The following is an 18,446-nucleotide window of genomic DNA, read 5'->3' on the forward strand; positions in this document are numbered from 1 at the left end:
CCATTTTTACCAATAATAATTTATAGATATGCAATATATCTTAAATTGTTATAGAAATAATTATTGTAATATTCCAACTCATTTAATAATTATTATTAAAAACTGTCATAATTAAAAGATAAAGGACAATGCTATGTTTCCTTTGTAACAGAGTTACATGTTACTATTGGAAATCTTTACTTTCTTCCTCCTTGAAATACCAGAAATTCTTCTGTAAAATAAACACATCTCGTCAAGACTCTCTGGAACTAGTATAATTACCAGAGGCAATCCCTGTGTAAGATCAAAGAAGCAAAACAATAATAGGCAACGTGTGACCTCTACCATGTCACCAGAGACCAATTTTTCAACAGGGAGAAGAGTCAATAATCCAGAACAGAAAACATTAAATAAGGAGAAATGCTTCCAAAGTGTGGTTTACCACATCCATCAAGGCTGTCACATTCAGAGAGTTCCCAGTCTCTATGGTTTCAGACAACAAACTTCTGGGGATTTAACACAACAATCATTAAAATCTGCATAACACACCAGAGGCAAAAGCCAATTTCCCAAATGAAGAGAAGAATTTCAAAAGATACTATAATAATTTTCCACATCTCACTGGGTGCTTTAAAGGTAACACGGAAAGGGCACAGATAACTAAATATTTTTCATATGATATTTATCTAATTTCTCTTATTTACCTATCCCAATTTAATTTTCCTAATAAGTTGTTTGGAAAGTGAGCTATGAACATTAACCAGATAAATATAATTAGCAATAATATACTAAAGACTTCTGCAGGTTTTGTTTTGGTAATACGGGGTCACTAAATCTAGAAACAAGGCTTTGGTCTCCTTTGTGATATAATTGAATGACTAATAAGAATTATAAGGGTATGAAGAGAGATAAAGGAATTCCCACTCATAGTAATTATAGTAAAATAGAAATACCTTTAAAATCGACTTTCAAAAGCACCACAACTAAAACTGTGCCTTAGAATCAGCAAAATCTGATTGTTTTTCTTAAATAGTACTGCCAAACACCTGTCCATCATCTTTCAAAATCAGATGTGATTTAGGGACTGAACAAGTGTATCTGAATTAGTTAACTTGCTAAAAACAAGACAAAAACACCCACTCTGGTAGTTCAGAGAGTAGTAAAAGAGGGACTTAGCTTAAAAGAAAAAGCATTGGAAATTCAAAGCAAACTGAACATTCTGCTCTTACATGGATTTTGCTACTCCCTACACCTTCATCTTTCCACACTGTCATCTGCCCGTCTTTCCATCTTCTTATTAACATTGCTAATTGTATTTGTCAGTTTTGCCGCTATTTCAATGCTACTTAAACAGCTGTGGATTTTCTCTAGGCAATTATCAGTCACTACACTTAGGTTTCTAAATTAGTTGTTGAAAGGCACTTTAACCTTGAGAAAGTAGACATTGAACACACTGCATACTAAGCCTTACATTTAAGTACAGGTTGCTTTAAAATGAGTAATTATCAAAAAGAATAGAAACAAAATCACACATACAAGTAATTCACATATTTTAAATTTATAAATCAGTAAGAAAATGCTAAACAAAGCCTACTGTATACTTCTCATCATTTTATCTTTTTCTCTTACTAATACATATTGTAATATATGCTCTCTCTATGTATATGTGCATGTATATAGTGTATAAAATTGGAACAGTTACCAAATTCCTCTAACAGTCTCCTTACTACCTATCAGTGGACACCCTTCAAAGATATCCACAATCATATAAAGTGGTATATTGAGGTCATGGGCTGTGGAAAGAAAGCTCTTATAACATGCAGAATCCCCCGCCCCCCCCACCCTTCTTCATTTCCCTTCAAAGAGAAAATTCTTTATTATATTTGCTTTTTAAATTATTTAATCTTAATTCTAGCATTTTCTTCTTAAACTACACAATGAGCAAGAAACACATTCAGGGAGAAACACAGGTTTAAGGTTATTCACTAACTGATACCCACTTCTATGAAATACACCTAAATTTAAAAAAATCTTCTATAATTCAGAAGCATTAAAATTCAAAGATAACGTTTTAGAATTAACAAGTGTTGGTGTTTTTTTAAAGGTTTGTAATATCCTGTTTGTGGGCCAGTCAAAAGCTTGTTAGAATGATTTTTAAATTAATGTAGGCTCATTCTTTATCCCTATCTCTCCCCCACTTTCTGCTCCAAGGAAATAAAAGGGTGATATTTCAACAGTGTAAAATTCTTCACTGAGAGAAACACATGAAAATGAAAAACATTTTGGAAAGCAAAGTACACTTCAAACCCTAACTATTCTCTCAGACCTATATTGACTCTTATAGGAGTTGCCAACATTTGGTAAGGATTATCCTTCCATTAGACAAAAGCAAGCATTCCTTAGATAAATCAGGAGTTTTGCCGTGAGACTCATAAAACCTTTTCACAACACAGATTTTCAAGAGAATCCTTTAAGGTTTTAGGAGGCTGCTCCTTTTACTAAGTAACAAAATACACCCCATGGTGTCTCACTGACCCCACTCAGCTGTCCTTTGACCTCTTCAATTGTTGAAGCCTAACTCCAGGGCCCACAGAATTTGCCTCCCATATCAAAAAGGCCAATGTTGCTTCCTCCTAGCACCTGGTGTAACAAAACGCAACAGTTCTCTCTCTTCTGTCTCCTCAGCTCCATCTCTGACCACTTTCCAGATGTTCCAGGCCCAAATGTTAAGCCAATACTAGGTTTCAATCTGCGTGGTCACCATGAGCGAACAACAGGGACCAGGCTGAAGTGGCAATGACCCTCTTGTTCTTGCTGGCCTCAAAAGGATACGACGGGTCATAAAAGAGGAAAAGATCTTTGGCCTCTCTTGGAAATGCCAGGCTATTTAAGCACATTGTAACTTCCAAAAGGAGAGAGACAGTCTTGGGTTATGCCCTGTCAGATGAGGGTTAGCTAAAACAGTACCCCTAAATGCTCAATTCTAAGTTAACTTTTGATTTTCTTTGACACAGGGAGAAAAAGGGCAATATCGCCTCTTTTTCTTTTCTAAATTACAAGCCTTCTAAAAATAGAAAAAAAACCACTTTTATAAAATTTTAAAAACATACATCTCAGGATAGTTTGGTTCCAATTTTAATATGGTTGGGTTGTTTTTTTTCTGCAGAGGATAGTAATCTATATAATTAATAATAATCTCTTATTAGACAATTTGAAAGAACCAGAATCAACCAAGGGGAATAAAAAACTGAATTCTATTATCTTAATTTAGATACTTAGGAAGTATAACACAGAGGCTGTTGTAGGGGAAAAAACTTACTGCTGAATACTTTTTTTCCTTTTCTTTTTTAATGGAGAGGATGGGGGAGGAGAGAGGAAAGCAGAGAGGGGAGGAAATGGGAGGAGAGTTCATAGAAATATCTGGTTAATCAGTTTAAGTACCAAATATTGTAGCTTTGTTTAAATTATAACTATAACTTCATAAAACAAATTTGGTCTTGAAAAATTTGGGGGTATATTATAATTGTACAATACCTTGGTTTATTTATTAACATTTTTGAGTCACGTTCATGATTAAGTTGGGATGTCAACACTTCAGGGAGCCTGTTGCCTAGATTTTACTTGTTTAAAGCTTTTTTGCACCTGCAAAAACATAAAAAATAAAAATATATACATAAAGATGAATTATTTAACAAATACATTATATTCCAGAACATAATAGTGTAAATATTTACAATTCCACAGAAATGACAATGAGAAATGAATTATCAAAAGATTACACAACTCATAACTGGAAAATACAGATATTTCTCCTTCTTAAGACAATACTCCCAAAATAATCATTCATAATTATATATATTCAAAAATAATTTCTGTTGTTCTTAAGATTTCCCCTCACTAACTGTAAAATGAATAAACCTGTCAAGTCTGCATTTTGACAGGTGTTACCATAATGCTAAACGCCCAAAAACTTTTATTCTATTTTTAGGAATAAAACTAGTGGAAGATAATTTTTTTATTCTAAGTTAAAGTTTCTCTGATGCTTTTCAAAATTTACCTCCTCAAAGAACTATAAAAAATATAAACATAGCTAATATTGATTAAAATTATTCTCTATTTTTAAAAACAAATGCTTTAATAATTTCCAAGAAAAAAGCCTGCCAGAAGAAAAAGAGCTACTGTTTTCCTACTCTTTTGAGTGGTGTATTCTTAGAAGAAATTAGACTACTTATCATTTTATAGCTGAGTAAAAATTACCGTGTACATATTATTCTGTTTTCTAGATAGATTATGGTCAATTTAAACTACTGCATGGTCATAGTCATAAAGCATAAAGTGAAATAAAAACTATTTGTCATTGATTTTTATACATAACTTAGAAGTGCTTCTATTTCTTTGTTAGTGTCTAAAGAGAAAACAAAAGATCGCCCTAAGAATGTACTAATTTCAATATGCATATTTATAGCACTAAAATATTGAAAGTGATATTAACTTATGTTTAAAAAACGTTTTCATTTTACTCTCCTTTTATGTCAAATTGAAAGAGAGAAAAGAGAAAACACCATTTTAAATTTTGAAATAAAAATCTTTATCTTACCTCTCTTACTGTCAGAAGAATGTCTTCAGGCAAAAGAACAAATAAAAATGCAAGACCTAGATTTTCAAACTCATGTATTTCCTATTTACCCACACACAAATAGACATCCTTTTGTAAGTCAGGAGTTTTGCTACCTACATCCAAACCCAAGATTACCCCATATGGTCAACAAGGTCAAACTGCATTACTGCCAATGAAACTATATGACTCCACAAGGACCTTAATGATTTTTAAAAAAGGTCAGTAATCCAATTCCAATAGCTTCAGAGTCTAAAATTGCTAATTTTTGGCCACGTGCTGCACACTTCACCTGCTAGTAATGACATTTTAGTATTTTCTTCTAATTACACTCAAAGCTAAGACCTTTGGCCCTGGGCCACAGACCCCTATTCAGGCTGCACACATTCTCTTAAACGACCTGATCCTTTGTTGTCACTCTTACTCTTTCATCTATTATTTACACCCATAGAGAAGGAAGATACTCTACCATTTGTATAGCTTAAAGCTTCTAATCATCTTAATTTCTTTGCCTTCCAACCTATGGTCTTTTTTATAGACAAGTGCCAAAAAGTTTGACAAAATCATTTTTTTTCCCCAACCACATTACCCCCTCCCCACCCCCCGCAAGCCCTTCTTCCCTTTTTCTACTCTCTGACCAAGCTCCTTCCTGTTCCTTTGCTCACACAGGCAGGATTTACAAACTGGACTTTTGCCAACAAAATTAATTTCTAAATATAGAAAATCTCCACCTTGTTCTGACAGATCAATAACAATTATTATTTTTTCTTTCATCAAAGAGCCCATAAAATTAAAGAGAAGGTTGCTTAAAATAACTTAAAATCTGCCTCCAGCCTCCGTAAGGCCTGGGCATAGAATTTTCAGAATCCCTCTGCAAAAAACTGTCAAAGAAGTTTCAGTATAAACAGTAAGGATGCTAGAAAGTGGCTATAACTTTTCAAACATCTTAATACCTACAGTTGTTCACAGGAAAGAAATAGAGGAAGAAAAGAAAAAATAGAGATATGAAATATAAAGAAAAACTTAATAAATGTTTAAATTTTTACATTTTAAAAGACTACTAATTCCCCCAAACATCAACACCCTCACATAAAACATTCCGTATCCTTGTAATTTCCCAACACTCTTCCCAGATGGTTTTGGTAATGTCCAGACACATTTTGCAAATCCAAAGCACAGAATTGTTTACCATGATGCAGATGTCCCCCTCAGATCACGATAGCCACCAAAAGACTCTGATTTCCAAGTTGCTTATAAAATGGCATATAATCCATCTTTGCTCTCTCTTCCTCTATTGCTCAGCTTACTCTTGATTTCTAACAAACAGTATTTCCTTGTTGTCTGTCCTCTCTGCAGACCCCGAAGCCCCTTGTCTTTTCTTATTTTCACCATTTGCTTCAACCAGCAGTTCGCTGGAGACCCATCCATCTTGTAATGCCTAAAGTGACAGATGCTCTCAGGAACCACCACACTGCTGAGTGAACAAAAGATAACATCACCTCTAGGAACTCCAGAGAGAAATACAACTGCAACCTCAAGACAGGGGCTGACTTGACAGACATTGGACCATAAACCTCTTCTAAGCGAAAAAGAAAACAATTGCCACACACCAAAAAAATCTGACACAATCAAAGGCAGAAAAGAGTGATTATTTGTGAATTGCCTTTTCACTCTGCGGCTCACTTTTCCCCCCAATGCTTTTATATTGGGGCAATTCACTTGCTAAGAGGCAAGAGAAGTTCTTGGGGGAAAAAAGCCTTTCTCAAGTATCTTCTTTTTTTCAACAATATTCAAAGAGAAATTCACATGTGTGTTTCAGTTAATCTAAGGCTTATGATACAGCATCCTTAAGCCTGACTTGGCTTGTTTGCATAAAGCAATATTGTCACTCAGAAATGCTGACTCAATTCTACTGCTCTGAAAGGCAAATTCTACTGCTCTGAAAGGCATATGCATGCTTTGCAAATTAAAAATACATTAGAAATTAAAAAGCAACGTGGGACACAATGTCAACAATATGTGTAGCTCATAAAAAAAGCTCACCATTCATTCATTAGACAGCCTCCAACTTGGGTTAAAAAGACAGTTAACAAGAGGATTCTGGGAAGGACTACAGATCTCTTTTCTAACAAAGGAAAGGTCATTTTAACATCTCCCAGCAACAAACTAATGACAGGGACGCTGTAGATGCGGAGGACTCTGCTTGATGCTATCTAGTGTTCTTTTGTTTTTTAAGTATCTTATTTAAAGTCTTCATTCAACATTAGGAAAATGTAAACTCTAACACTTATTTAATTTTAAGTGTAACATTTAGATAAATACAGTGAAGGAAAATTTTTGAAGAATAGAAAAACAAAAACTGATTTGGAAGGCAATTAAGAATATTGTGTGATCAATGTCAATTATGGAGATTAACAACCCGTTTTTCCAAAGGATATCAAGCACCATAGAGGAAAATCTCTGATGCAGCTAAATGTTATCATTTCCAAACAGGGTAAGTAATACAAATATCTGTTAAGTATAAAATAAAGAGCCAAATGCTCAAAAAAAGTTCTGTTAATTATATTTCTAACAAAATAGAAGGATTTACAATGACATTTCTTTAAGACAAATACTTAATACTCTTGCACAAAAAGCCTTTAAGTTATAATTCTTTTGGAGTCACTAATGACTCCCCATCCCAATTTTACTAAAAATTGTTTTAAAAGGTATCTTATCTGTTGTGTTTGAATTACTTGTGGAGTAAAAGAAAAATTTTCAACTTGATAAGTCAACATATCTCTTTAACATTTTTTTAAATGTCTTCCTTATTTCCCTAAACACTTTAGTGTATCTGAATAAATAAGACGGTACAAATATTTCACAATCTAAAAATTTTTTGGTTTTTATTTTATGCTGGCAAGACAGAAAGCATACAAAATAATTAAATAAATATGTACAACTATGTAACTCAATGGGGAAAAGATTAAATAATTACAGACTGTTTATCAATATATGAAGGTCTTGTTCTAATATGGACTTGATCTTTAGACAACTTTAACACACTGACCCTAAGTAACCCCACAAAACTCCTACCCAAAAGTACCAGATCCTTCAACACTCTCAAACTTTGGCATTAATAGCAAGAAAGAGTGGTGTCTTTGGAATGACAGTTACATTACAGAAGGCTCAAGAAAGACCCAATTAAATGACCTACTTTTAAACACAATAGGATCAATATGCATGCAGGAAAAGTACACCCCAGCGGAGAGTTCTTATTGCCTGATTGATCAAAAACAAAACAAAACTTTTCCTTTTTAAGGGTTCCTTCCAGATCACAGTCAGTGCCAGAAATCCACACAGGAAAAAAATCCATCAAAATGAAACCCTAAAAGGGTTTACCCTTCACCATCCTATTTGCACTTCAAAAACCTCTAAGTCCTTCAGTTAAACCCCAGGGCTGAACCATTTCAATAATAAGAGAGGTGGCCAGCGGTGATTTATCTCCCATTTGGCCTCTGGACAGAGCTGTAATGTCTACGAAGCTTCCCTTCACTGACTCAAACCCTCCCCCAAGTCTCAACCTTCATTTGTGCAGCTTTAGATCTGCAATACCTTATAAACAACTCATATGCCCCTTCCAATCAGATGCAAGAACAATCTGTAACTCAAGATTTGGGTACATTTTCTTGGCAATGCTTTCACTGCTGAGTAATCAGAGCGTTGAAAATACCAGGTTAAATTTCAGGTTCTCTTTAATGCAAGTTGAAGAAGAAAAGAAACTTCCTTAACTTTAGATTCTTTCTTCTCACATGTTAATTGTCAGAACTTCTTCAATGTTTTCCATTTTATACCTTGATATCCTTTACATTTTGGGCCACATCAGGCAACTTCCCGCAGTGGTGTTCATCTAAGTTTAAATCCTTGCATTGTAAAATATCGTAACAAATCCAAAAAATGAAGATTTCACAGGTCACAGACTCCTGGGTCAAAAAGACCTTAAAAACAGATATCAGACCACTGTGACTCAACTGATTTATTATACCCTTGTTATCAAATGTGTACTATAACTGTCATCACACACACTCACACAATTTTCCTCTAGTAAAATAAACACCAAACAATGTCAGGTTATTTAAATTGAAATATAGCTCCCAGAAATTATCAAATGTGAAACATGGCGAACGTAATTATTCCTTAAAAAACGAAAGGATATTTTGTCACCAGGCATGAATTTCAAAAGTATGTTCATATACTTCCTAGTGTAAACAGATAATGAAAAATATAAGCATCCTTTTCCCTACCTGTTCATTGTTTTCTGACTTCATTTAAATGAGAGGAGTTTGTTTTTCTAATTGATTCTTGATAAATTCCATCCAAATGCCACATTAGCAACTTGCACTAAATGATTCCACTATAATGATTACAGTTCACAAGTTGATATTTTTCAAGCTATTTCAGTAATATCATAAATTAGAGATTCCACAGGCCAATAAATAGAAATGCACTTTATTTAAACCCAGTATCAGTTAAGAAAAATTTAAAAGAGTAAAATATATGGCTGATAGTTAAAAGTACAAGAAATATAAATTTTTGCCAATTACAAAAATTACTTATATTTTTGGAGATATTTACCAATAAAATTATATTCCTCCAATTAAAAAATGCACCACTAAGATTCTTATACCTCATTAGCAAATATTTTCCATTTTCAGAGTTCCAAATACTACAAAATTCTAAAAAACCTCAACCCTCACAGCAAATGACTTTATTGCATGCTACCAGGTCAAGGAATAATAGAATTGTATTTGAGATAACATAAAAATTCAAACTCTTTACATAAATGAAGAAAAATAGCTGAAAAAAACCTAAGGGACATGAATTTTTATATCACTGAAACAAACTGTGGCACTAATTACAATATTCAGGAAAACAAATTTCTTAACCTACTACATTACATTTTAAAAGAAAGCTTTCCTCAGAGAATCAACAAGAATAATTGATTCACCACAGAGGAAATATTCAATCTTCATTAAATATTTACTCAGTGCAATAGGTTGTTAGGTCTATTTAGACCTCAAAGAAGAAATAGTTCCTGTCTAGTAGAAATCAGGTCTTGAGAAAATTGAATGGAGATGACAAGCAGTTCCTCAAGTCATAACACTGTATTTCAAAATGACAATGTTAAAAACTGAAGATGTGCTATAAAATGTGTATTACTCCTTTGAAATCTGATACGAAGAAAGTGATACTTAAGACAGTATTCATTTTAACAAAGTTTGACAGGGTAAGCACCTGGATTTTCTATTAAGATAACACAATAAAATTTGGATGTTCAAGATCTGCAGTTACCAACTCATCTGCTCTGTAACCATGCTCGTCACCTATCTTCTCTGGACCTGTTCCGTTGCCCATAAAATGGGAGGTAAAAAGTAATACGTTTCTAGATTGAAAACACTATGGTGGTAATGGGGGGGTGGGGGGGAGAGAGGAAGAGATTCCATTCACAATAGCAACAACAAAAATAAGACCCAGGAATCATCTTAATAACATATGTGATAACATCATTTTCTAAATTGCCCAACTTTAGGTGATTTAAGTGAAAATGTACACGTGCAAAGAAATATGCTAGATTTCTTAAAGAGAAACCTAATCATTGTAAAAATATATTTCTCAAACAAAATAATAAAGGAAATATTCAATCTTCATTAAATATTTACTCAGTGCAATAGGTTGTTAGGTCTATTTAGACCTCAAAGAAGAAATAGTTCCTGTCTAGTAGAAATCAGGTCTTGAGAAAATTGAATGGAGATGACAAGCAGTTCCTCAAGTCATAACACTGTATTTCAAAATGACAATGTTAAAAACTGAAGATGTGCTATAAAATGTGTATTACTCCTTTGAAATCTGATACGAAGAAAGTGATACTTAAGACAGTATTCATTTTAACAAAGTTTGACAGGGTAAGCACCTGGATTTTCTATTAAGATAACACAATAAAATTTGGATGTTCAAGATCTGCAGTTACCAACTCATCTGCTCTGTAACCATGCTCGTCACCTATCTTCTCTGGACCTGTTCCGTTGCCCATAAAATGGGAGGTAAAAAGTAATACGTTTCTAGATTGAAAACACTATGGTGGTAATGGGGGGGGTGGGGGGGGGAGAAAGGAAGAGATTCCATTCACAATAGCAACAACAAAAATAAGACCCAGGAATCATCTTAATAACATATGTGATAACATCATTTTCTAAATTGCCCAACTTTAGGTGATTTAAGTGAAAATGTACACGTGCAAAGAAATATGCTAGATTTCTTAAAGAGAAACCTAATCATTGTAAAAATATATTTCTCAAACAAAATAATAAATAACACAATTCCCCAAATATCAGAATTTTGGGGAGCATTATTAAAACATCCATAAATTCATCTTTCTGTGCCTATTCAAACTTATCTCCCATCATACTCCAATATGAAACCTGTTCCTACCAATTAAAAAAATTTTTTTTATTGATTTTAGAGAGAGGGAGAAGGAGAGAGAGATAGAAACATCAACATCAATCAGTTGCCTTTTGCACACCCCCCAATGAGGATTGAGCCTGCAACCTGGCCATGTGCTCTGACCAGAAATTGAACGGGCTACCTCTCAGTGCATGGGTCAACACTCAACCACTGAGCCACACCGGCCAGGCTGTTCTTATCAATTAGATTTTATTCCTGTTCCCTATCAATAATCCCCCATCCATCTCTGTGCCTTTGTTCAAGTTGTCTGTCCCGCTCCTCACTTAACTTTTCAGCCAGTCATAATCAGTTTCTTACTTTGCTCACATTTATCTTTATTATTTTAACCACCACAACATCTAGCACAGGTCTAAGTATATAGCTGGCACTTAAGACATAATGAATCACAAATATTTGCAAGGTAAAACCTACCAATATTGAATCAGTATGGAAACTCTGCCTCTATGGGTACTTAGAATACTTTTATTTTAAGGATTAAAAATTCTTCCTTTTATTTTTTGAGTAGATAATATATTTACCAGATTAAAAATCTAGCAGTAAAAAGTAGTAAAAAGTGTTTCCTTAACTGTTGTCCCACAGTCTCTTGTCACAGGAAACCTCTTTTATTGATATATATAATGCATATCTGAGTAAAGACAAATTAAACACGTTCAACTCTATTGGACATTACTTATTTAAGGTAAAAATATTTTGGAGAGCTCTCTATATAAGCAAATAAAAATCTTCCTCATTCTTTTTTGTGGCTTCACAAAATTCCCTGGCATGTATATACCATGATTATCTTAAACTAGTCCCTTAATGTTGTTGCACAATTAGTTTCTGATGTTTGTTATTACTCAAAATATTGTAATAATTAACCCTGCATTAATTAATACACACTAATTTAGCACTAGTTGGTTAATGCATAAAATGAAATTTATGGGTCAAAGGATATACAATATGTAGTTTCAATATTGTTAGATACTGTCAAACTGCCTTGTTTTTGTTTTGTTTTGTTTAGCAGACCCAAAGCAGTCTTCATTTTATCCACACATTAGAAACATTTTTAATTACAGTTTCCTAAGGTCTACATCAAGCAGTAAAATGCCAAGAGCACATAAAATTGGTTTGGAGGGAATTCTGGTTATGAGGCACTAAGTGAGGGATGAACTAAGGGATGAACCAATTTATACTCCCATGATCAATTTATGTATCTTATACCTTCAACAATATAGAATAGCATCTACTTTTGGATCTTTGTCAATCTGACAGATGAGAAATGATACCTCATTGTAGTTTTAATCTGTATTTTTCTTATTAGGAATGAAACTAAATATCTTTTCAATTCATTTTAATTTATATTTCATTCTCTGAAATGTCCAGTCTTATCATTTTTCTGTTTGGTTGTTGGTTTTATATTTGATTTATAGGAGCTCTTTATATATTATGGAATGTTGTCCTTTGGGCATGATATGAATTGTAACATTTTCCCTTAGTTTGCCATTTTGCCTTTTGACTTTGCTTATGGATTTATTTTTCCATGCAGTTTCAATTTTCATAAAATGAAATTTATCAAAATTTTAAATGTCAAGTAGTTGCATGGAAACACGTAACTCACTTCACCTGTTTAAATAATCTACATAAGCCAGTGTTATATTTCCTAGAGGCACTAAGAAAGCAAACGAGTGTAATAGAGGGGGAGAGAGGTAAGGAAAAACATCTATCTAAACAAACAAATCCTCAAAGATGTTTTTTTTTCCAATTTAAGAAAGATTCTAAAGCTTTTCCAGCTTATTTATAATTTTGTGAGGGTAACAAAATAGGTATTTCCACTCTATCTTACCCACTCTAGCTTTTGCAAAGGGCATAAACACCACTACCACCACCACCACCATACCACACCACAAAAACAGAAGATTTTAGAGGAGGAGAATGGACAAGGTATGTCTGAAGTAGCCAACAGAAGCCTAGGATGAAGTTTTTGATTAAGTAGTTTCTAATCCTAGAAGAAATAGAAAGAAAGAACAGCTTTTCAGGCATTCTTTTTCTGGATTTTGGACCTACAGTTAGTGGAAGAGCTGCATACTTCTGGTAGAGGGGAGAGGACCCCAGTCAAAAATATCAAATACAGTTTTTTTCCAACATGGATGTTAATGGATTTTCTTCCACCATCCAAGAATTCCCACTACCAGCTCTTCTCCCACTTTCTATAGCTATTCTACCTTTCTTTAATCATTACCTGGAAAGCATGGGATCCAATCAGTTGCTTATTATTGTCTTTGCTGATGTCTCCTACATCTATATATTTGGCTATAAAGTCTTTTCTGAGTTGCTGCTGTCCCCTCTACCTCAATATGTCCAAAACAAAACTCATTATTCTTAGAGTAAAAGTTATCCTTATTTCCTGGTTTCATGAAATACTGCGAACTGTGTTAGGAAGGATGATAAAGGCAGTCCCTATCTCAAAGAGATCCCAATCTAGAGGTAAGTGCATTTTTAAATGTGTAAATATTCACTAGAAGTAGGAACAAAGTACTATAAAAGCACAGAGAAAGTAGTAATCCTGTCTGGACAAATAAAGAAAATATAAGAGAAGAGATGACATTTGGGTGTCTTTAAAGGATACATCAAACAGAATTGGGAAGACCTCCCACCTATAATACAATGTTAAAGGCATGGTGTATCTTAAAAATACTAGGAGTTGAGTTGCAAGAGAATAAAAAAGTAGGCTGTAGCCAGTCTGTAAGGGACCTTATATGCCAAATTAAAAATCTGAATTTATACCTAAAAGCGGGAGAAAGCCAATGGGAGATTTTAAAAAGTGAATTAACATAATCAGATTTTTAAAAAATAGAAGATAACTCTGGGAGTATTGTGAAAACTGAATTAGAAACCAGATCAAAGGTTTCTGTAGGAGTGTAGGAAGAGGTGATGGCAATGCACATCATCGGGGTTGAAAGGAACAGAGACGAGAAGCCCTTTTGGTAGGCAGTTAGAAATCCAGGACTCCAGCTCAGGAGTGGGGTCTGGACAAACAGAGCCTGGGGACAGATGGCTGCCACACAGATAGTTGATATCAGTAGTGGTGAGGTTACCCAGGAATTGCTGCTGTAGACAAAGGATTTGGAGTAAGAGGGTCAAGCAGGGAAGCCTGAGAAACACCGAGACTGGAGAGTCAAGCAAAGGAGGCGGAAAACCCAGCAAACCAGATGGAGAAGTAGGAGCAATAGGAAGGAAACCAGAAACCAACAGGCTTGTGAAAGTCAGGAGACAAGAGAGTTTGGAGAAATGGCAGGTGGTCAACAGTTTCAATAGGTAAGAGAGGTCAAATAGGACCAAGGATGAAAATGTGCCATGGCATATAGCAATTCCTCTTTCAAAAGTGTGGTGAACTAGGGTGGAAATAAGTTGGTAGCTATAGGAAAAAGAGTAATTACAAGAAGGGATGCTTATAGGATAAGATTCTTCCCTCAAGGAAAAGGGATGGTACAGAAAAGAGGGGATGATTAATAGAATAAGGTCCTAGAGGGGATAAAGGAGGGCGAGGGGGAAAGGATGGAAGCTGCACATTGATGACAGAGCTACAAGGCAGGAGCCTGGATCCCTGATGAGAGCAGAGATGCTATATCAGCCTTAGAAATTAGCCTCCAAACTTTGTTTTTGTGGGAAAGAAATAAATGTCCAACTTGCTGTTTGGTGTTGCCTGTCATTTGCAGACAAATGTAATCCTAACTGATACAGGAGAGAAGGGTGTTTAAAAAAACAAGCAAGCATCTCTCTGAAATAGCACAGGATGTTCAGAAGATAAGAGCAATTTGGCCTTCTTAGACTACTACTAGTGAGCGAGGGAGTGGATTAAGGAAGATGAAAATGTAGGCCCAAGTGTGAGGAGTTGAGACTGGATCCTATAGATAAAAAGGAGCCACACAGAAATGTATTGAGCAAAGGAATGACATGTTCCCATTTCAGCTTTGAATAGATTCCTCTGGTGGCAAGCTGGAAGGGGATCATTAGAAATTGGTGACTAAATGACATGGGCAAAGGATTCACAATGAAGCCTAGGTCTCTGCATTGCTTCCCCCCCCTCCCCCCTCCCTCCGCTCCCGCCCCTGTTAGCACTTCAATTCAAGCATGCCATTTCCTTATCATTCATTTAACAAATATTTATTGAGTGCCTCTTCTCTGCAGATACAATGGTAGAAATGGTAGAAATGGTCTTTGCCCTCAAAGACCTTAGTTAGGGATACCAGTGCTGGAAGCTTCGTATGTGATATCTCATTCAAGCTTCAGGACACCTTATGACAATTTTATTATTATTGCCCTGGTTTTTCAGGTGAGGTAACCCACTCTTAGAAAGTTTAATAATTTGCTCAAGGTCACATGGCTGGCTAGCTGATAAATGGTGGTGCCAGGAATCAGACACAGAATCATCTTACTTCAAAGCATGTTTTTAATTACTTGGCTATGTTATCTCTCATGCAACTTTGTGTGATGTGTTAAGTACCATGACAAAGAGTACAGTGGCTTGGATTACTGCAGCCTCCTAACTGGATATTCTTTCTGCATTTGACATGTTCCAGCCAGGCGGTTTTTCTAAAATGCATATTGGGGAGGATGGTGGCACCTCCTCAAATTAAGGGCACTCTGAGGAGGAAGATGAGCTTTTGAATGGAAGGTAATGCATGCAGGTCTTAGCTATGCTGATTTTGAGACACTGTGACATGTCCAGATGGACATATCCAGCAGTAATTTCATAGATGAATGTGAAGTTGAGGAGGAAGCAGGTTTGGAGATAAAGCACTTGGCATCACTAGTTCTTATAGGTCAGCTGAATTCAAGGCAATTACTGGGAATCTTTAGGAGCTTCTAGAAGTGAGAGGAGCACCCCGCTGAGAAAAGGGCAGTGGGTACAGCCTTGCAGAGAACAGAGTTATATTTGGAATAATTGATCAGAGATAAAGGAGAGGGACTCAGCCAAAGCAGTCAAAGATACAACTGGGTTGTATTTAGGGTTAGGGCCAATGAATTTATAATGATATCAATCTGCATGCCTGAGAGATTTTCTCCAGTAACAATCACTAACTCGAGAATAGGAAACCTTGCCAATATTTTATTATTTTACCAGTTCTTTTCTCCCATTATGACTTAAGCCCTTGCCTGTGAGTTCCCAAAGCACTCTGAATTTACCTTTGACCTGCTAATGAACACTTGAACTATCAGGTTCTATTTAACTCAATCTCCCTATGGACTTGGAAATCCTCAAAAAGTCCTTTGAGATTTTAAAAACCTGTGTTTTTTAAATCATTTTTATTCCCAGCAACATGCACAGCACTATTTGTACACTTGTCTTCAGTGACTCTGTAAGTCTCTGAGGGGCAGAATCTGTGACTCTGCACAGTCCTACAGGAGCATCCTGTCAGTCTTGCGCACACTATGCCCTCGTCAAACATGTGTGGGATTGGATCGACTTTAATCTGGAAGCTAAAGTGTAGAAATTAACTATCTAATACTATCAAGCAGTGATTTTTAAGTTTTCAGATTTGGAATAAACAGTCCCTCCTTTTAACCTTTCATCCTGTTTTTCATTAAGAGGTAGGTAGAACAGCACCGCCCCTGTACATGCCATTTTGTTTTGGGAGTTCGGGCCTTCCTGGCAGCTCTACGGGCTCTGTTACCATGCATGAGCTACTAAGCATTTCTGGGCCTTTTGAGTCCATGTTAGTAAAACTCAAGTGATTGGACACAACAATTGCTGATGTCCCTTCTCATTCTAAATCCCAAAGAATCCATGACCTCTGGCAGACCTTTAAACCACATCTGAGAATGACTGCCTTATAAGGAGCAATTAAAACATGGGCTCCATGTTTCATTATTAGAAAATGGGTAAATAAATCCTTTTTCTATAAAACTGAGTTAAAATTTACAAAGCATAGGACTTCAAAACTGACGATGCAGACACTTTATATTTAATTATTGCTCTGACTGCTGGTTAAAGCATTTTATCAGATGCAAGTATGTTTTTCCATGGTAGGTGTACCCAAAAATCAAATGAAAGGGCACCACAGTTCACTTTGGTAGTAAAAAGAGCAGAAAGCTGGAAGAATATGAAACATCATCTTGGATCCCATATGTATCTTGGTAACACTTTTTTTTTTTTTTTTCAGATGAGCAATCAAAGAGTGTAAGTGACTTACTCAAGATTTTAGAAGTATGAAGTATCAGGGCTGGTACTAGAGTCCAGGGCTCCCCGTCATGGACTTTCTTTTTTTAAAATAACCAAATTGGTCAAAAATCTCCTGAAAGACAAAAACAGATGAAGGTGAAATTGTTTGAGTTTAAACAGAGACTACTTTGTTCTTTCCAGGTTCAATAATAAACAATTCTAGTGATTGGCAGGAAGGGCCGCAGATGAAACATTCTGACCCCTAAAAAAAATATTTGTATTTTTGCACCACAGTTAGTAAGTCAATTGTAAAAATTAAGTAAACGGAAAACAAGGAGAATTAGCAAAGCCAGCAAACAATTTCCCTTCACTCTTTTGGAAAACAGATTGGAAAAAAATCCCTGTGGCTGCCTTCATTAGCAGCCAGGGTGTTGAGTCCCATTGTAAATCCCATTTATAAAGGTCCATGGCTACCTGCAGAGCCCAGGAGTACCAATCACATTAGTAAAGACACCAGATGACCAAAGGAAGCCATGAGGGTCTGGGAAAGCTGGTAAACAAAAGGCAGCATTCCAAGTGAATGCCATTGCTGGAGTCTGCATTGTAAAATGCCTGGATTTCAGAACCCTAAAGCAGATTAGCTGAAGGCAACAAAGGATTCAAATAAGATACAAAGAACTCATTTTGACACATTAAGAAACTGTCTTCATTAGATCATCAGGTATTTATGTATAATTATTAAAAAAAAAAATTCCACCTAAATTGTGTTTGAAGCCGTGAGGCCTAGAAGAGCTGGGACCTAAAAATGGTTCTTGAATACTATGTGCTCATGATCAAAATTCATGACCAGCCTTTTCCCTTTTAATCTTCCTGACATTTTAAAGGCCTGTAACAACTTTAAAATTTGTTATGCCCATCATTTCAATTTTACCACTTTGCGCACAAGTGCTACTTTAAATACCAACTAGAAAAACTCAGATCTCTCCAACTGTAAGTGATTTTTCTTCCTCATTTTTGCATCACTTACAAAGAAAATAAGTAACACTTTTGGATATGAATTGCCAAAATGAAAAGAAGCAAAACATTAGGCTCTGGTATAATTTCCATCACTTCACGTGCTTGTTTTGCTTTGCTTGCAAAGTTTTAACTCAAATACAATTCAGATGCTTAAATTTGAAAATGTGGAAGAAAAACCTTTATTTCCATGTG

At 35.3% G+C, this 18,446-nt stretch overlaps 1 protein-coding gene across 2 annotated transcripts in view; it reads right to left on the minus strand.

Moving 5' to 3' along the window:
• GREB1L (growth regulation by estrogen in breast cancer-like) overlaps positions 1 to 17,367 on the minus strand; it is a 140,066-nt gene extending 122,699 nt beyond the window's left edge. For both annotated transcript variants that reach the window (XM_014535943.1, XM_014535942.1), the window contains exons 1-2: positions 17,269 to 17,367; positions 3,514 to 3,621 (exon numbers count right to left, since the gene is read on the minus strand). The gene's annotated coding sequence lies outside the window, so the exon portion shown is untranslated. The remainder of the gene's footprint in view (positions 1 to 3,513; positions 3,622 to 17,268) is intronic.
• Positions 17,368 to 18,446: the final 1,079 nt, after the last annotated feature.

The sequence above is a fragment of the Myotis brandtii genome, unplaced genomic scaffold (genome assembly GCF_000412655.1).
Source record: "Myotis brandtii unplaced genomic scaffold, ASM41265v1 scaffold154, whole genome shotgun sequence".
NCBI classification, from domain to species: Eukaryota; Metazoa; Chordata; class Mammalia; order Chiroptera; family Vespertilionidae; genus Myotis; species Myotis brandtii.